General features: G+C 42.6%; 1 protein-coding gene across 4 annotated transcripts in view; it reads left to right on the top strand.

Moving 5' to 3' along the window:
- Positions 1 to 18,361, top strand: part of LOC126425294 (pyruvate carboxylase, mitochondrial) — a 417,925-nt gene that overhangs the window by 84,517 nt on the left and 315,047 nt on the right. For all 4 annotated transcript variants that reach the window (XM_050088273.1, XM_050088271.1, XM_050088272.1 and 1 more), the window contains exon 2: positions 5,360 to 5,446. The gene's annotated coding sequence lies outside the window, so the exon portion shown is untranslated. The remainder of the gene's footprint in view (positions 1 to 5,359; positions 5,447 to 18,361) is intronic.

The raw sequence follows: 18,361 nt of genomic DNA, 5'->3' as shown, positions 1-18,361 counted from the left end.
CTGTAGCAGTAAGAGGGGGTGGAGATCTCTTCTGAATAGCACGTTGCAAGGTATCCCAGAGACGCTCATAGTTCGTCTGGGAAGTTTTGTGGCCTGCGGAAATGTTTAAACTCAGAAGTGTGTTCCTGGAGCCACTCCGTAGCAATATTAGCGTGTGGGATGTCGCACTGTCCTGCTGGAATTGCCCAAGTTTGTAGGAACGCATAATGGACACGAATGGATGCAGGTAATAAGACTAGATGCTTACGTACGTGTCACCTGTCGTATCTAGACGTATCAGCGGTCCCATATCGCTCCAGCTACACACACCACACTCCATTACCAAGCCCTCAAAAATCGTTCAAATGGCTCTGAGCACTATGGGAATTAACATCTGAGGTCATCAGTCCCCTAGAACTTAGAACTACTTAAACCTAACTAACCTAAGGACATCACACACATCCATGCCCGAGGCAGGATTCGAACCTGCGACCGTAGCGGTCGCGTGGCTCCGGACTGAAGCGACTAGAACCGCTCGGCCACAACGGCCAGCACCGAGCCTTCATCAGCTTGAACATTGCCCTGTTGACGGCCCATGGATTCATGAGGTTGTCTCCGTAGCCATACATGTCCATCTGCTCGATACAATTTGAAACGAGACTCGTCCGACCAGGCAACATGTTACTAGTCATAAACAGTCCAATGGCAGTGTTGACGGGCGTAGGTGAGGCGAAGAGCTTTGTGTCATGCAGTCATCAAGGATACACGAGTGGGCCTTCGGCTCCGAAAGCCCATATCGACGATATTTCGTTGAATGGTTCGCACGCTGACACTTGTTGATAGCCTAGCACTGAAATCTGCAGCAATTTGCAGAAGGGTTGCACATCTGTCACGTTGAACGATTCTCTTCAGTCGTCCTTGGTCCCGTTCTTGTAGGATCTGTTCCCGGTCGCAGCGATTTCAGAGATTTCATGTTTCACCGGATTCCTGGTATTTACGGGACACTAGTACGGGAAAATCCCACTTCATCGCTTCTTCGGAGATGCTGTGTCCCATCGCTCGTGCGCCGATTATATCACCACGTTCAAACTCGCATAAAAATAGTTAACCTGTCATTGTAGCCACAGTAACCGACCTAACAATTGCGTCAGAGACAGCGCCGTATTTTGCCTGTTTACATATTTCTGTATTTGAATACGCATGCCTATACTAGTTTCTTTGGTGGTTCAGTGTATGTCTAGTTTGGGTCATTGTAGCACAGAAAACTGTGGATTTTGTGTGTCCTTTCCCTTTTCGCCGTATTTGGGGCTTATTTATTTACTTGGATATGAAGGGTTTTCGCTGCAACTTCACCTTCTTTTGACTAATACTGGCTTTTCTTAATTCTTCATCGCCCGGCCACTTCTAATAATGTTTCCTGCAGTAATGAGAAGCATAACTGTAAGTAGAGCTCCTTTGCACTTAAGAAGCTAAATTGTCTATTACAGTGCATCGCCAACTAAAATAAAGTTTTGAAAGTCTCGTTTCTGTAAATGTACTGTGTTTTGACAAAATATCAAGCTAGTTGCAACAACTTTACTTTTCCTAGATGTGTATTGCCGGTTTCCTGAATTTAATGGTGAAAATTCTCTAAATGCATTTCAGCAAACACTAAACTAGTTTTCCGTATTATGTTAATCTAAAAAGTACGTGTCTCAAAGCAGCTTTTCTTTCGTACCAAGCTTTCTTCGCACTACGCTGCATACGGCCAGAATGTGGTTTTTATTATCCACTGAGCTCTATATTTTTCACATTTAAATCAATGTTTACCATAAATATATATACTGCTGAAAGCACAGACTTCCACACATTCGTCAGCCAGTTAGTCTTTGTCCTCTGTAAAAAAAGTTACGGCGTGAGTAATCGGCTGTTGAAATTTACGAACATGTCCGACTCGACGTTCCTGAATGAGAGTTTAGTAACTTTTTCGACTATTTGCATTGCGAGACACCGATTTATTAGAAGCTGCATCATAAACACATGGACGTTTCCCAAGGTAGCTTCGGCTCTTTCGGTTTTTATTTTTTTTTAATTTTCATTTCACGCACCTTACTATTTGACTTCATATTTCCTAAACTATGTTTCGTACAATGACATAATTGTTTAGTTGCATTTAGCGGCATATGTGGATACTTCCTGCGAAATGTATTGCGAATATAGTTAGTAGCACGGTAGTAGTACATTTAAACGTTATGCATGATAAGGCAGTTTTTCAAGCATCTCATTTTTTTAATGAAATATCTCCTGAGAACTGTAATAGGTAGGTTGTTGTTAACCCCACAGCGATTCTTGCCTTACAGTTTTGGGTGTGTGTACCAAGTGAGGTTGAAATAGTTCCAGAGGTCTAGTAGGAAATATGGAACATACGGTTTGTAATATGTATGGATTAATAAATTCAATATATGGCGCATTATTTCAGTTTATTTATCGTGTAGTAACGACGAAAAGAAAATTAAAAAGGAAAATTTGTTCCCGCAGATAGACTCGAACACACCACCATCGGATACTCGACCTGTACTCCTACGGCTGCGCGACCTGCCGACTGGAACTACGTTAACATAAATGGCTCGTGCCTCGCCCGAATCGAGCCACAAATGTAAACGCCCGGCCTTCTCGATCTCCCACTCCCTCGTTCTGTCTCTTATTTCTGGCATTTATCACAAATTTGGACGAAATCGGTGATGGGGAGCAGGCGCGGTCGCCTTGTCAGTAAATGTCACTCGGCGCATCCCGCACGTCCCAACTCCGATGTGATGTGCCATCGTGTTGGGAGGAAACGGACGGCTGCAGGCATGCGATCTGTGGTGGCAGGAACTCTTAGAACATGTCCAGGTGAACATTTCTCTTCGAAGGAAAATGTGCCTGTCACCCTATCGTGCATTCCGCCATACCAAACATAAAGCTTCGGGATATCACGGATGTTTTAACGTAGGTTGTCCGGGTTCGTGGAGCCCCAATTCGTGATGACGGGGCGATTCGAGGGTCCAGGAATGTAGAACCTTGTTTAATCTGAACAGACACTTCCTTTCATCATCTATGGGGGCCAGTATGGAACATGAGAAGGCATATCGTAGAGGACGATAGTTTGGCTGCAATGCTTCGACCATTTGTTTTTCGTATTCAATAAGGCGTAACCACTTAAAAAGGCGTAACCACTTAAAAAGGCGTAACCACTTAAAAAGGCGTAACCACTTAAAAAGGCGTAACCACTTAAAAAGGCGTAACCACTTAAAAAGGCGTAACCACTTAAAAAGGCGTAACCACTTAAAAAGGCGTAACCACTTAAAAAGGCGTAACCACTTAAAAAGGCGTAACCACTTAAAAAGGCGTAACCACCTGTGTAACACTTCATATGTTGTGGTTGGCAGGAGAGCCAACAACATGTTACTAGAGGAGGCCGAAATGCACGCGTTTTAGCTCACGCAGGCTGGCGTGAGGTCTGGAACAGGACAGGGAAATTAGAATTTAGAAAAACGGACGTAGCTGGTGGAATACTTAACTTTAATCCATCAATGATGAACGTCGCTCTTGACGGTACATGATTCACAATATCAATAGTAACTGAATATGGCGCCTTGCTAGGTCGTAGCAAATGACGTAGCTGAAGGCTATGCTAAACTATCGTTTCGGCAAATGAGAACGTAAGTAGGCAGTGAACCATCGCTAGCAAAGTCGGCTGTACAACCGGGGCGAGTGCTAGGAAGTCTCTAGACCTGCCGTGTGGCGGCGCTCGGTCTGCAATCACTGATAGTGGCGACACGCGGGCCCGACGTATACTACCGGACCGCGGCCGATTTAAAGGCTACCACCTAGCAAGAGTGGTGTCTGGCGGTGACACCACATCATACACACTTGATCTTCCTTCCTCCAATTCACGTGATGCATGACAAACTGACTTCTAGGTAGAGCTGTAAGACTTCTGTAGGCTACCGTAGATTATAATAAGTAAGCGTAAGAGGACGTTAGTTTTTCCTAGTAGCCTCGGACAGTTAAGTTCGTAACCGCATCACATATACGTTAGGTGTGTTGCATACCTATCGGTGATTACATCATTTTGACCGCTTTCTTTGCGTATGCTATCAGTATCACACTGGATTCCCCAAGGTACCGGAAGAGATGGACCGATACATACTCAGGAGGAGAACACGGCAAGTGCCATAATCCGATTAACCAGAAGCTTCGCTCTATGGAAGAGGAGCCAAAATAAGTGAACAGTTGTCATGGCGTGCTTATCTGTAGATACTCAACCGTTTCCTAGCAAAAGACCCTGAAAGTTTTCAACGTAATTTGGCTGCCTTTTAGCGGGCAGTCAGTCCAGCCTAACTGTTGCGATAGACGGTAGCGTCGCTGCCTGTCACATTGGCGTCGCGTGATCCAAACCCGATTATTCTTATTTTGTCGTTTAACTACGCATGTCTGTAGAATGTTAGTTATGAAATTAGAGGATACACGGGCGCTATATAATTGTAAAATTAAAACGGTTTCAGTGTCACACATTCGCTGTATAATATACATGTATGTGGTACTTTCTGGGTTACAATCTTCTTAAATTCTCATATTCTTATATTTCATTTTTATATCAGCTGTTAAGTCTTGTATTTTATTCTAACATTTATTCTTCAGTAAGGTTTGCTGCATTCCCTTTGATGATGCTGATCGTAGAAACATCCGACTCGTTGTAATTCCGAACACTAGTGGCATTGCGCAAAGGCTGGTAGTCAACAGCGACATTTCTTGGTATGAATCTCGCTTGGAAAAGGAACGTCGTTAAGTAACATTGCTGAAGATTTCACGCGTTGGCAATAATTTCGCGGCAAACCACGCATAACGCATATAGTTTCCGAGAACTGGCTCTTGAAATTTGAGTAGGGCTCAAGATACACGACAGGAATTTCACCGAAAACAATTTCAAGTATGTTTTCCCGTTTATTATTTTAATTCATTCACCAGACCGTTAATAGACGAATAAGGACAACTTTGTTTAGGTATACATTGGAAAACATTCGTCTTGTCTTCTGCGGACGTGAGCAGATCAATGAAAAATAAAAATCGGGTTTCGAACACTGGGTGCAAAAGTGTGAAGCTGCAACGCTAGCCACTGTATCACACATATGGAGAACTTGCAATAAGTCAAAAAACCTTTTTGAGTGTATGTGTGTGGGGCGGGGGGCGGCGAACCCCTGTGACAATGTCAAATGACAGAGCTACAGCAAATCTGTGGAATCGCTTCAATCATTTGCAATAATTCTGTACTTTACGCGTACAAAATGACTTACTGGGCTTGTACATGCACTAAGTCTCCCAGAACAACATTTGTGACGTGGTTTTACGAATGTTTCAGGTTCTGCGCGGTCCGCACTTCGATCGCACGCCGGACCTGCCGTTGAACATCGCTACGCAAACAACACTGCAGCCCCTTACGGTCCAGGTACGGTAAAGACTTTGAACATTTTAAATTCATTTTTGTAAATTAAACTTCTGAAGATATTGACATGAAACTTTTTGGGAAGTGTTGCTGAATATGATAAAGAAGCTTACACATTTTTTTTTAATTTTTCACTGTTCAGTTTCACCCCATGGGACGGAGTCACTTTGAACACGGAAATATTTGCCTATTCTGTGGGAGTCATATCAATTACTGTTAAATGACACCCCTATCATATGAAACAGCATGATATATTGTATATAAATAAAGTTTTGAAAGTAACTTATTTAGAAAAATTTGAGTACTTTTTATGACTTTTCTGTAATCACCTGAAACGTTGTATGATTACGGCTTAATTTAGCTAATAATGGAAATGGGTGCTGAGCTAGTTATAAAATAAGAAAATTATTTAAAAACAGATCTTCTCAAAAGAGTCTGTATGGCTTTAACAAATGAAATGAAAAAATTATCACATTTTAAAGAATTACATCTGTAAACACTCTACAGGAAAGGAAGTTGCCACGGAAGAGTGTCCACTCTAGCCGATGTCATAGACATCAAATTTAAACTCAGAGCCTTTCCCTTCCATCTATCTTAGTCAGGTAGAATCCTATAAATATCACCTTCCTCAAATTCTGACATTGGGAACATTAGGCCACACAAAAAAACTTAATCTGCTTCCACCTTGGAATGCCATTTCCTCATAAATGTAATTTCATCATCAGTGGTAACATGTCCAACACTATTTTACACTTTTCTTTTAAGGGAACTTCACTAAACATGGAGCTGATGTGTCAAAGAATAGGGAAGGCGCTGTTCAAAGTCACTCCTTGAAAGACATGCCCTCATATTTTATTTTTTTACGTCACCAAAGAATAAATTTAACATTTTATGCCTTCTGTAATTTTTCAAGTGTTAACCTTGCCCATAAAAACTCGTTTCAAGTTCTAAACTTAAAAATGCTTCTAATAATGGGCAAATGTTTTTGCGGTTGTGAAGGAACTTACATTTCCAAAAATTATTTTATTTTCTGGCTTTGTTATAAAATGTAATTTCATATCGACTGCCATACCATCTGAAAGTATCGATTATTGGCAATATTTAACGACTCTGGCCTTAGTTCCATATCTACACACTAGAGTGCAGCATTTATTTATAAAAGGCGCTAAATTGCTGTCAAGTCACCCCGCTCTACTAGTCATCACTGCAGCAGAAAGGGAATGTGTAGTGTGATACTTGAAATAATGCACAGTACACAGTCTCAGAATACACTGAGACTTGCGAGGCACGTGATAGGGAATTTCTGGAACTGATTTCTAGGAACATTAATTGCAGTTTCCGGGCTGAGAGGCCGTGGTGGGACAGTAGAAATTCATCCTGAAGTTTCTTTGCCAGCTGCGGGCAACATCTTCAGAGGTGAATCAACGACTGTCTGCTGGGTCGTAGAGCTCCCGTTTATTTAGAGCGCATAGAGAATACAATCACTTGAGCTGTCGACGGTGAAACTATTTGTGACTAACATCATTACTCTCTCTTAAAGGCAATGGATTGTCCCATCGTTGGTACAAAGTCGACAGCCATATCTTATCTAACTTTAATCCTTCTTCTTTTCTGTTAAAATTATGGTGTTTATAAATCTCTCATCCATCTCTGTACGTACGTGCATAATAGTGCGATGCCTTAGCTAGCACGCTTGTCTCGCTAAATTTTATTTCGTGATCACCGTCTTCAAAAACATGGTCCGCTACAGCCGATCTGTCGGTGTCTCCCAAACGACAGTTCCTTGTGTGTTCAGTTATGAACACTTGTTTTCATTTTTCCAATGTAAACCTTACCACAACTATATAAAAAACACTGTCTTCACGCCACGAGTGGCCTACCGGGACCATCCGACCGCCGTGTCATCCTCAGTGGAGGATGCTGATAGGAGAGGCGTGGGGTCAGCACACTGCTCTCCCGGTCGTTATGATGGTATTCTGGACCGAAGCTCCTCAATTGGCATCAAGAGGCTGAGTGCACCCCGAAAAACGCCAACAGCGTATGGCGGACCTATCCAAGTGCCGACTACGCCCGACAGCGCTTAACTTCGGTGATCTCACGGGAACAGGTGTAGCACAACTACATGGAATTTTATAAACCCTAGTGGTTGCAAAAGGGTGCCGTGCGTCTTTCGCCGATCGTCAATATTCACTGATTTTCTGGTGGGTCTAAAGATTGTTGGAATTCGAAACTTGGCTTGAAGTTTACCAATACGGTCCGTAATATTGTGAATAAATATAAGAAAAAACTTTCCCAGCCGACGGTTGTTGATGTTGCATGCTTTTGGACACTGTTCTTCTGGGATCGAGTGCTCTATGTATCTCATGATCAGCGTATCAATTTTTCTTAAAAGCTGTTCGCAAATGATTTAGTTCGTCTTTGCCTGTACCGAAACTGTCTTTGAAGACGGTGATCATGAAATAAAATTTAGTGAGACATGCTTGCTAGCATAGACATCGCATTATTATGCACGTAGCCTTAGAGATTTATAAACACAATAATTTTAACACAAAAGAAGGCTTTAAGTTAGATAATATACGGCGGTCGACTTTGTACCAACGACGTGACAACCGATTACCTTTCATCGAGAGTAATGACGTTATTAAAGATCGTTTCACTATCGACAGCACGTGACGATGAGTGGTGGCGCCCTCTATACGCTCTATATAAACATGACCTCCACGGCCCAGCAGCAAGTCGTTGACTCACCTCTGAAGATGTGAAGAAGGGAACGAAACGTCAGGAGGAATAATTTGTACTGTTCGACCACGGTCTCTTAGCCCGGAAGTTTTAATTAATGAACACACCGGCCGCGAAAGCCTACACGTTACGATTTCTAGGAACTTCCTGGCAGATTAAAACTGTGTGCCGGACTGAGACTCGAACTCGGGACCTTTGCCTTTCGCAGGCAAGTGCTCTACCGACTCAGCTACCCAAGCGTGAATCAAAACCTGACCTCTCACCTTTACGTCCGTCAATTCGAGCTATACTATGTGATGAAAAGTATCCGGACACAGCAAAAACAGAAGTTTTTCATATTAGGTGCATTATGCTGCCTCTTACTGCCAGGTACTCCATATCAGCGACCTCAGTAGTCAGTAGACATCGAGAGAGAGCAGAATGGGTCGCTGCGCGTAACTCACGGACTCTGAACGTGGTCAGGTGATTAGGTGTCATTTGTGTCATACGTCTGTACGCGAGATTTCCAAACTCGTAAACATCCCTAGGTCCACTGTTTCCGATGTTACAGTGAAATGGAAACGTGAAGGGACACGTACAGCACAAAAGCGTCCAGGCCGATTTCGTCTGTTGACTGGCAGAGATCGCCGACAGTTGAGGAGGGTCGTAATATGTATATGTAATATCTATCCAGACCATCACACTGGAATTCCAAACTGCATCAGCATCCACTGCAAGTACTATGAAAGTTAGGCGGCAGGTTAGGAAACTTGGATTTCATGGTCGGCCGGCCGTTGTGGCCGAGCGGTTCTAGGCGCTTCAGTCTGGAATCACACGACCTTAGGTTAGTTAGGTTTAAGTAGTTCTAAGTTCTAGGGGACTGATCACCTCAGATGTTAAGTCCCATAGTGCTCAGAGCCATTTGAACCATTTCATGGTCGAGTGGCTGCTCATAAGCCACACATTACGCCGGTAATTGCCAAACGACGCCTCGCTTGGTGTAAGGAGCGTAAACTTTGGACGATTGAACAGTGGAAAAACGTTGCGTGGAGTGACGAATCACGGTACACAGTGTGGTGATTAGATGTCAGGGTGTGGGTATGGCGAATGCCCAGTGAACGTCGCCAGCGTGTGTAGTGCCAACAGTAAAATTTGGAGGCGGTGTTATGGTGCGGTCATTTTTTTCATGGAGGGGGCTTGCACCCCGTGTTTTTTGCGTGGCACTCACATTACAGGCCTACATTGATGTTTTAAGCACCTTCCTGCTTCCCACAGTTAAAGAGCAATACGGGGATGGCGATTGCATCTTTCAACACTATCGAGCACCTGTTGATAATGCACGGCCTGTGGCGGAGTGGTTGCACGACAGTAACATCCCTGTAATGGACTGGCCTGCAGAGTCATCAGTCCTACAGACCACCTTTGGGATGCTTTGGAACGCCGACTTCGTGCCAGGCCTCGCCGACCAACATCGATACCTCTCCTTATTGCAGCAGTCCGTGGAGAATGGGCTGCCATTCCACAAGAAACCTTCCAGCACCTGACTGAACGTATGCCTGCGAGAGTGGAAGCTGTCATCAAGGCTAAGGGTGGGCCAACACCATTTTGAATTCCAGCATTACCGTTGGAGGGTGCCACGAACTTGTAAGTCATTTTCAGCCAGGTGTCCTGATACTTACGATTACATAGTGTATGAGGAAGTGCCGTGAGTTCTGCTTTGGTAGCTGAGTTGGTAGAGTACTTGCCCGCAAAAGGCAAATGTCCCGAGTTCGAGTCTCGGTCCGGCACACTGTTTTAATATGCTAGGAGGTTCCTTATCAGCACACATTCAGCCGCAGAATTAAAATTTCACTTTTCTTCTGCTTCTACTGCCATTTATTGTAGACACCTGCAGCACACAGTAAACCATTTTATACATAGTATAACAGTCCGACAAACAACACACAGCAGTAAATATGTTTTGAGGATTGGTGGTTGGAACTTTGAGGCTGTCGACTGGAAGGGTGCGAGTAAGTATCTTTTCCCAGGTCACGCAAACTTACTTCAGACTGTTTCTGTCAGTCTGCTCCCGAACAGCACGTCGGGAAAATAGATACCTAAGTCACTCCAGGGAAGCTGTGATCTGGCTCACTGCATCACGAAGATGGCACTCAAAAAATACTTTTGTGTTCGCAGGAGAAAGTTGTTGATTTAAATTTCGTGAAAAGATCTCGCCGCAACGGAACATTCTTTGATTTTAAAACTGTCGCCACAACGCTCTTACCTTATGCCTGATTATCGCTATTTTGTGATAGTAAAAAATGAAATGCCCTTCTTAAAAAAAATTTTCTGTCCTCCGTCAGTCATATTTGGTAAGGATACCGTACCGCGCAGCCATAGTACAGAAGAGAACGGACACACGCAGTGTAGATTTTGTGATGCTACTGTCACATTTCTGTTAATTAATTCCCTCTTAATTAGGAATAACTTTGTTTGACCGTGAAGCATTGGACTGTGAAACGGTAACGCTCATACGCAGCATTCTCTCTGTAATTATTATTACACGATGCACTTCACACAAAAATAGTGCAGGCAAGTTGCCATGGCTGAAGTAATTAATTAGAATTTTAATATGAAGAGAGGAGTAGATATTAATTTTGTTGAATTTTTTCTTAACTTTGGAATGACGACAGAAACATAACCAGTGGATCACATTGACTGAAATAGTTAAACCTAAAGTCTTTTACATTAACAGGCGTTAACTTGTAAAACACGCTAGAATGAACAACATTTGCATAAATAATATACAGGAATTAATTATTTGATTCATCTGCACTGCACAGAGTCCACCACGCACGCTGTCGTGGAAGCTCCATTAGTTGCGCGTGAAATATATACTTCTTAAAAATGAAATTTTTCAGTAAAATGTGAGAGAGAATAGTTAAATGTGATGAAAAATCTTTAATTGTACTTCATGATACTTGTATTTCGCCACAGGCAAAGTGGTGTTTTCAGTGGACTTCATTCACCATAGTTCATATGGTGCTTAATAATGAATGTGGTGGCACTTCACCATCTGAAATCAGTTTTGTTGAGTATTTCACAGCCAGTTGATGTGTACATTTGCAACGGGAAGCTGGTTTACTGTTTTGATAAATCCGTTGCATTGGTTGATTTTAAAACGTACTCATTCTATCTTCTACGAGCTTCCTTTTATAAGTTAAATGTGAAAAACTTCAGGCACATTGAACCTAGAATTGGTATGCCCTCACTACTTATGTAATGAAACACGTAAGACTAGTTGCAGACATCAGATAATTATTCAAATAAAAGCATACTCGAAAGAGATTGGCTTCACGAAACAAAAACTCAGCTTTGCATAATGGCTTCCTGAGAATGTGTCCAGACTTCGCACAACACACATAATAAAAAATACTTGTTCGTAGTTACGTCAGTGAGTCGTTAATTCACATCTGATGCAAATGCTACATAATTACACACATTTGTAATCGAGTAAATACTTGTCTCATACCACCGTCCACAAGATACATTTTGATGTCAGTTTCACCGCTGCAAAACTGGCTTTTAAATATTTGTAGACATGGAGCCAACATCTTCCATCACGACCGTGTACAGCTGTTACATAATCGTTGATTCCAAAAGTTGCATTTTTCAACAGTTTGTCCGAGGCCTAGTCCTTGTATGCTCAGAAACGTTCACATAAAACTCGTCACAAAGGCAGACATTTCGTCTGATGAAAAGGCGCGTTGTGTCACGTTCTTTGCCCAACGGCAAATCTCCTGACTAACTTAATATTTATTTCTCTACAGCCAACACACACTAATTACATAAACATTTTAACATTTGTTCCTTTTATATACATCATCATTTAAGCAGTAAACATCTTAAACATTAACAAAAATTATCTAAAACACAGTAAATAACACAATTAGTTCAAATCGTTGCACTTTACAACTATTATGAGCGTGTCTTGCCGTTAATTCACGTTTCTGCCACTAGATTTTAGTACGCTTGCACACAACTAATAGCCATACTGGCGTCTGCATTGTCATAGACTGCCCGCGCTGTGGACACGCTTTGACATTGTACAAAACGAAAACAATTTCTTGTACCTTCTAAGTTTTCTGTCCGCCCTCCCCACATTTCCTATGTGATAGTTCCAGTTTCAGTGATTTGTAATTACGATTCCTAAGTATTCAGTTGAATCGACAACCTATAAATCTGTCGGCCAACCCAACTTTAATGGAACAGTTTAAGTAGTGTTGTGGAGGACCTCACAGTCTCCATTGGTAAAGGTGAACCTGCTACTTTATCACCATGCAGATGACTAAATCATATTGCAGTTCGTTTTGACCTTCTGACGGCTTCACTAGATGGTGAATCAAAGCATCGTCTGCAACTAGTCTAACAAGGGAACCTCCCCATCGCACCCCCCTCATATTTAGTTATAAGTTGACAAAGTGGATAGGTCTTGAAAAACTGAACACAGATCACTCGAGAAAACAAGAAGTTGTGTGGAACTATGAAAAAATAAGCAAAATATACAAGCTGAGTAGTCCATGCGCAAGATAGGCAGCATCAAGGACAGTGTGAACTCAGGAGCGCCGTGGTCCCGGGGTTGGCGTGAGCAGCTGTGGAACGACAGGTCCTTGGTTCAAATCTTCTCTCGGATGAAAATTTTAATTTTTTATTTTCAGATAATTATCAAAGTTCAGGCACTCACACATAATCAACTTCGCTTTCCAAAATTCCAGGACATGTTCAGATTTCCTTGGACATATACAGAATTTGACGGTCTAAGCACGGAAACATTTGAAAACGTAAAAAACATATGTTTTGACAGAGCACAGGGAAAACTGTGCGACTCTGAAACTGTTGCATTCATTTGATGCAGTTTATGTGACAAACTCTTATATTTTCATCACTTTTTTTGGAGTGATTATCACATCCACAAGAAAACCTAAATCGGGCAAGGTAGAATAATATTTTTACCCATTCGCCAAGTGTGCAAGTTAGGTGGGTCGACAACATATTCCTGTCATGTGACGCACATGCCGTCACCAGTGTCGTAAAGAATTATTCAGACGTGTTTTCCTGTGGAGGAATCGGTTGACCTATGACCTTGCGATCAAATGTTTTCGGTTCCTATTGGAGAGGCACGTCCTTTCGTCTACTAATCGCACGGTTTTGCGGTGCGGTCGCAAAACACAGACACTACACTTATTACAGTGAACAGAGACGTCAATGAATGAACGGACAGAACGTAACTTTCCGAAAATAAAGAAAGTAAAATTTTCACGCGAGGGAGGACTCGGTCCCCTTTATGTTGCCTATCATTCACATGGACTACTCAGTTTGTATATTTTACTTATTTTTTCATAGTTCCACAGAACTTCTTCCTGTTTCTTCGATTGATCTGTGTTCAGTTTTTCAAGGCCTATCCACTGTGTCAATTTATAACTAAATCTGACGGGGGTGCGATGGGGAGGTTCCCTTGTAAGAAAACTGCTTTGATTGTCTCGTAAGTAATTTATATACGGGGTGACAGTTATTGAACTATATGAAATGAAATCGTCATAACTTCTGAACGGTTTGCGTTACGACGTTCAAACTTCACGGTTGGCCGCGAGGCATGATGGAAATAGTATGCGCATCCGCACGCACCTTTTTGTCGGCTATGCTGTGGTTCATTTGGATGGGTTCGTGAATAAGCAAAATTGGCGCATTTGGGGGGACTGAGAATCCGTATTTCGCGATCAAAAAGTCTCTTCACCCTCAACGGTTGGCTGTGTGGTGTGCAATTTCCAGCCACGGAATAGTCGGTGCAGTGTTCCTTGACGGCCCGGTGACTGCCGAACGGTACGTGAAGGGTTTGGAAGATTTCATCGCCATTATCCAAAGTCACCCTGATTTCGACAAGATGTGGTTTATGCAAGACGGAGCTCGACCCCATCGAAGCAGGAGTCTGTTCGATGTCCTGGAGGAGCACTTTGGGGACCGCATTCTGGCTCTGGGGCACCCAGAGGCGTTGGCCTCGATTGGCCGCCATATTCTCCGCATCTGAACACAAGAGACTCCTTTTTGTGGGGCTATATTAAAGACAAGGTCTACAGAAATAACCCCAACACAATTTCTGAGCTGAAAATAGCCATTCAGGACGTTATCGACAGCATCGATGTTCCGACACTTGAGCGGGTCATGCAGAATTTCGCTATTCGTCAGCGCCACATCATAGTCAATGATGACAGGCATGTCGAACGTGTCGTAACCTAAATCCGAATATCTGTAGTGACGTTGACATGTTGAATAAATAGTGTGCGCGCATGCCATAGTTTGTAACTAATTTTTTTTTTTCCGTACAGTTCAACAATTTTCAACCCGTAGGTTAAGAACAGTAGAGGGTCTATAACGCAATATCACCAAATATAACTTTGGTTTCGCTGGATGCCTCCGTGTCATGTGACCATCTTGACAGGGAATGAATACTGAACAGCTGAGACGATCCGCTATAGGTACGCCGTTTGATAACTGCTTGTCAGGATGGGTGTCAGAAGACTTCTGGAAATCTAGACATCTGGAGTAAACTTCAGATATACAAAATTTTTATTTGCTAAAGAACCTTCACAGTTTTTTGTCGTCTTCAGTCCGAAGTCTGGTTTGATGCAGTTGTCCGCACCAGCCAGCCCTGAAAGGGCATAATAATCTCCGAATAACAACTGCAACCTACATCCATTTAAAACTGCTTTCTGTGTTCACACCATGGTCTCCCTATACAGAGCCCGCAGTTCTTGGTCTAGTGGCTAGCGTTGCTGCCACTGGATCACTGGGTCCCAGGTTCAGTTCTCTGCCCGGAGACTGGATGTCTGTGTTATCATTATTACCATCATCATTCCTGACAGTGGCTAGATTGTACTGTGTAAAAATTGGGACGTCGTACGGCGCTGATGATCGCGCAATTGAGCGGCCCACAAATCAATCACCCCTCTACAATTTTTGTACCAAACTGACCATTGGTTGATGCCTCAGGATGCATTCTATCAACCAATAGCTTCTTTTAGTGAAGTAGCGCCATCAATGTTTCTCCCCAGTTGAGTTCGGCCCCTCTTCTTTCGTTTATCGAGCTATCCTTTTAATCTTCAACATTCTTCTATAACACCACATTTTAAAAGCTACTGATCTCTTATTGCTTGTAGCTCTCATGTTTATAGTCCGCCTTTCACTTCCGTACAAAGGCTGTTCTCTAGACAAATACCTGTTTGAAAGACTTACTAACACATTTATATTATCAGCAAATGCTCCTGTTGCTGTAGCCAGTCTGCTCTTTACTTCATCTCTAAATCATCCACCGACTGAGGTGGCGCTGTGGCTAATACGGACGGTGTCTTGAAAGGAGGATATAAGATGAACATCAACAAAAGCAAAACGAGGATAATGGAATGTAGTCGAATTAAGTCGGGTGATGCTGAGGGAATTAGATTAGGAAAGGAGACAAAGTAGTAAAGGAGTTTTGCTATTTGGGAAGCAAAATAACTGATGATGGTCGAAGTAGAGAGGATATAAAATGTAGACTTGCCATAGCAAGGAAAGCGTTTCAGAAGAAGTGAAATTTGTTAACATCGAGTATACATTTAAATGTCAGGAAGTCGTTTCTGAAAGTATTTGTGTGGAGTGTAGCCATGTATGGAAGTCAAACATGGACGATAAATAGTTTAGACAAGAAGAGAATAGAAGGTTTCGAAATGTGGTGCTACAGAAGAATGCTGAAGATTAGATGGGTAGATCGCATAACTAATGAGGAGGTACTGAATAGAATTGGGTAGAAGAGAAGTTTGTGGCACAACTTGACTAGAAGAAGGGATAGGTTGGTAGGGCATATTCTGAGGCATCAAGGGATCACCAATTTAGTATTGGAGGGCAGCGTGGAGGGTAACAGTCGTAGAGGGAGACCAAAAGATGAATACACTAAGCAGATTCAAAAGGCTGTAGCTTGCAGTAGGTACTGGGAGATGAAGCAGCTTGCACAGGATAGAATAGCATGGAAGGCTGCAGGACTGAAGACCACAACAAAAACTGTACAAGAGTGTTTGTACATGATTACGTCCATTAGCTGACCCAGACAGAAAGCTGTCGTATCATGGTATAGGCACAGTTGTTACGGTACGATCAAAGATGTTGAGAACGTTATCTGTGGATGGTTGATAACATTAAATAAGCGACTGGCATATTATGATACAAACTACAAAAGATTGTCGGGACTTTGAATGAGGTGTGCCAGGCAGGCTATAAAATGAAACAATTCTGACGCAGTAACAAATACATTTGAATCAGTAACGATTATACACAAGGTGTCTGGAAATTCCCGTTACATACTTCTCTAAATTAGAGGAGAATGAGTACGTAATGTTTTGAGCAGGAACCCATGCCAGGAAACGTACAGTTTGAAAACATGTTGGTAAAAATGTTGAAGGTGGTATGGAAATAGTTCCTAGTCATGCAGAACGTACCAGATACATTGAACGTGCAATTTGTCGGATACTCGTTGACGGCCTCTTCCAATTCGGGTGTGTGGCGTCTCCTTGGGGCACCACAGTGATGCCTGCTGATGGTGAAGGTACCCCTTTCCCGAAGCCGCTGCGTAATGGTGACGAAAAGGGTATGCGATGGAGTGGTGCACTGTGGAGAACGATGATAGTAAAGACGACGAGCAGCTCTTCCATTACCGTAAGCTTCGCTATCCAGAAGAATCATCTCGGTGTATTCCACAAATGTGTACTCGACCATGTTGCTCCAACGTTCACAGACACTTGAATGAGGCTCGAACCGGGTCAGAGAGCTGGAATAGACGTCAAATGCATCAGGCGATTCGACGTAAGCATCCTTCACTATGCCTACCCTGTTGCTTACCCACTGTAACGCAGAAAATTGTTAAGAGTTGTCAGCTTGCACTGAAAGCATGCTTGCCGTGGAGCCGGGAGAAGAAAAGGTGTTCGTTCTCACGCTGGCTGCCGGGTCGGGAGAGCGCTGTACTCGATTGAGGCTGCGTGCAATACGTTACACATACTGTCTATGAAACTGAAGTAGTACTATTAAATATTAATCGAGCTTCTTCATACTTAGTGTAGCAAATTCTGTGGATAAAGTCAATAACTTCAATATTTTCGGGGACATTGTGAAACAGAGTTAATGGCTGTAATGAATTCAGTTATATAGTATCAATTGAAACTGCAACCAAGAGGATAGGTTCATATAATCTAATTTTGTGGGATTTTCTTAAGTTTCACTGCTACAGATTTCTGACGTAATTAACAGTGTACTGAAAAACTTTTGTTTCATTGTGTTTTGGTTGTGTGTTTGTTTTAGAATGGAGAACATACGTAAGTGAGGATGTGAGATTTTATTAAAACTATGTAAATGTTAGCGCTGAGAAATTTGTGGGTGTAGTTGACAGATTTATGTCCTATGTTAAAGTGACCAGACATCCCGATTTGGCCGGACAGTTGCGGCTTCTGGAGTCCTGTCCCCCTGTTCCGACCGGTTTCAGCAGGGACGCCTAAATGTTCCGGTTTTTACAAATCAAACCAAATCAAAGTCTCTGTAATGGGATGTTTCAACATGCATTTCCTCACATTTTTAGCGTTGTGGAAGTGTTTTACACTTTATTTCCATAGAATATCCCAGACACTAAACACTACACAAAGAAAAGTGTGAGTTCATCCGCATGGGTACTAAAAGGAATCCTATAAATTTTGGGTATACGATAAATCGCACAAATCTAAGGGCTTATTCGACTAAATACCTAGGAATTAAAATTACGAGTAACTTAAATTGGAAAGACCACATAGATAATATTGTGGAGAGGGCGAGACAAAGACTGCGCTTTGTTGGCAGAACACTGAGAAGATGCGACAAATCCACTAAAGAGATAATCTACATTACATTTTTCCGTCCTCTGCTGGAGTATTGCTGCGCGGTGTGGGAGCCTTACCAGGTAGGATTGACGGAGGACATCGAAAAAGTGCAAAGAAGGGCAGCTCGTTTCGTGTTATCGAGCAATAGGGGTGAGAGTGTGGCTGATATGATACGCGAGTTGATGTGGCAGTCACTGAAACGAAGGCGGTTTTCTTTTCGGCGAGATCTATTTACGAAATTTCCATCACCAACTTTCTCTTCCGAATGCGAAAATATTTTGTTGACACCCAC

The sequence above is a fragment of the Schistocerca serialis genome, chromosome 10 (genome assembly GCF_023864345.2).
Source record: "Schistocerca serialis cubense isolate TAMUIC-IGC-003099 chromosome 10, iqSchSeri2.2, whole genome shotgun sequence".
Lineage (NCBI taxonomy): Eukaryota > Metazoa > Arthropoda > Insecta > Orthoptera > Acrididae > Schistocerca > Schistocerca serialis.
The sequence above is the reverse complement of the archived record's forward strand: the minus strand, read 5'-3'. Positions and strand labels throughout refer to the sequence as shown.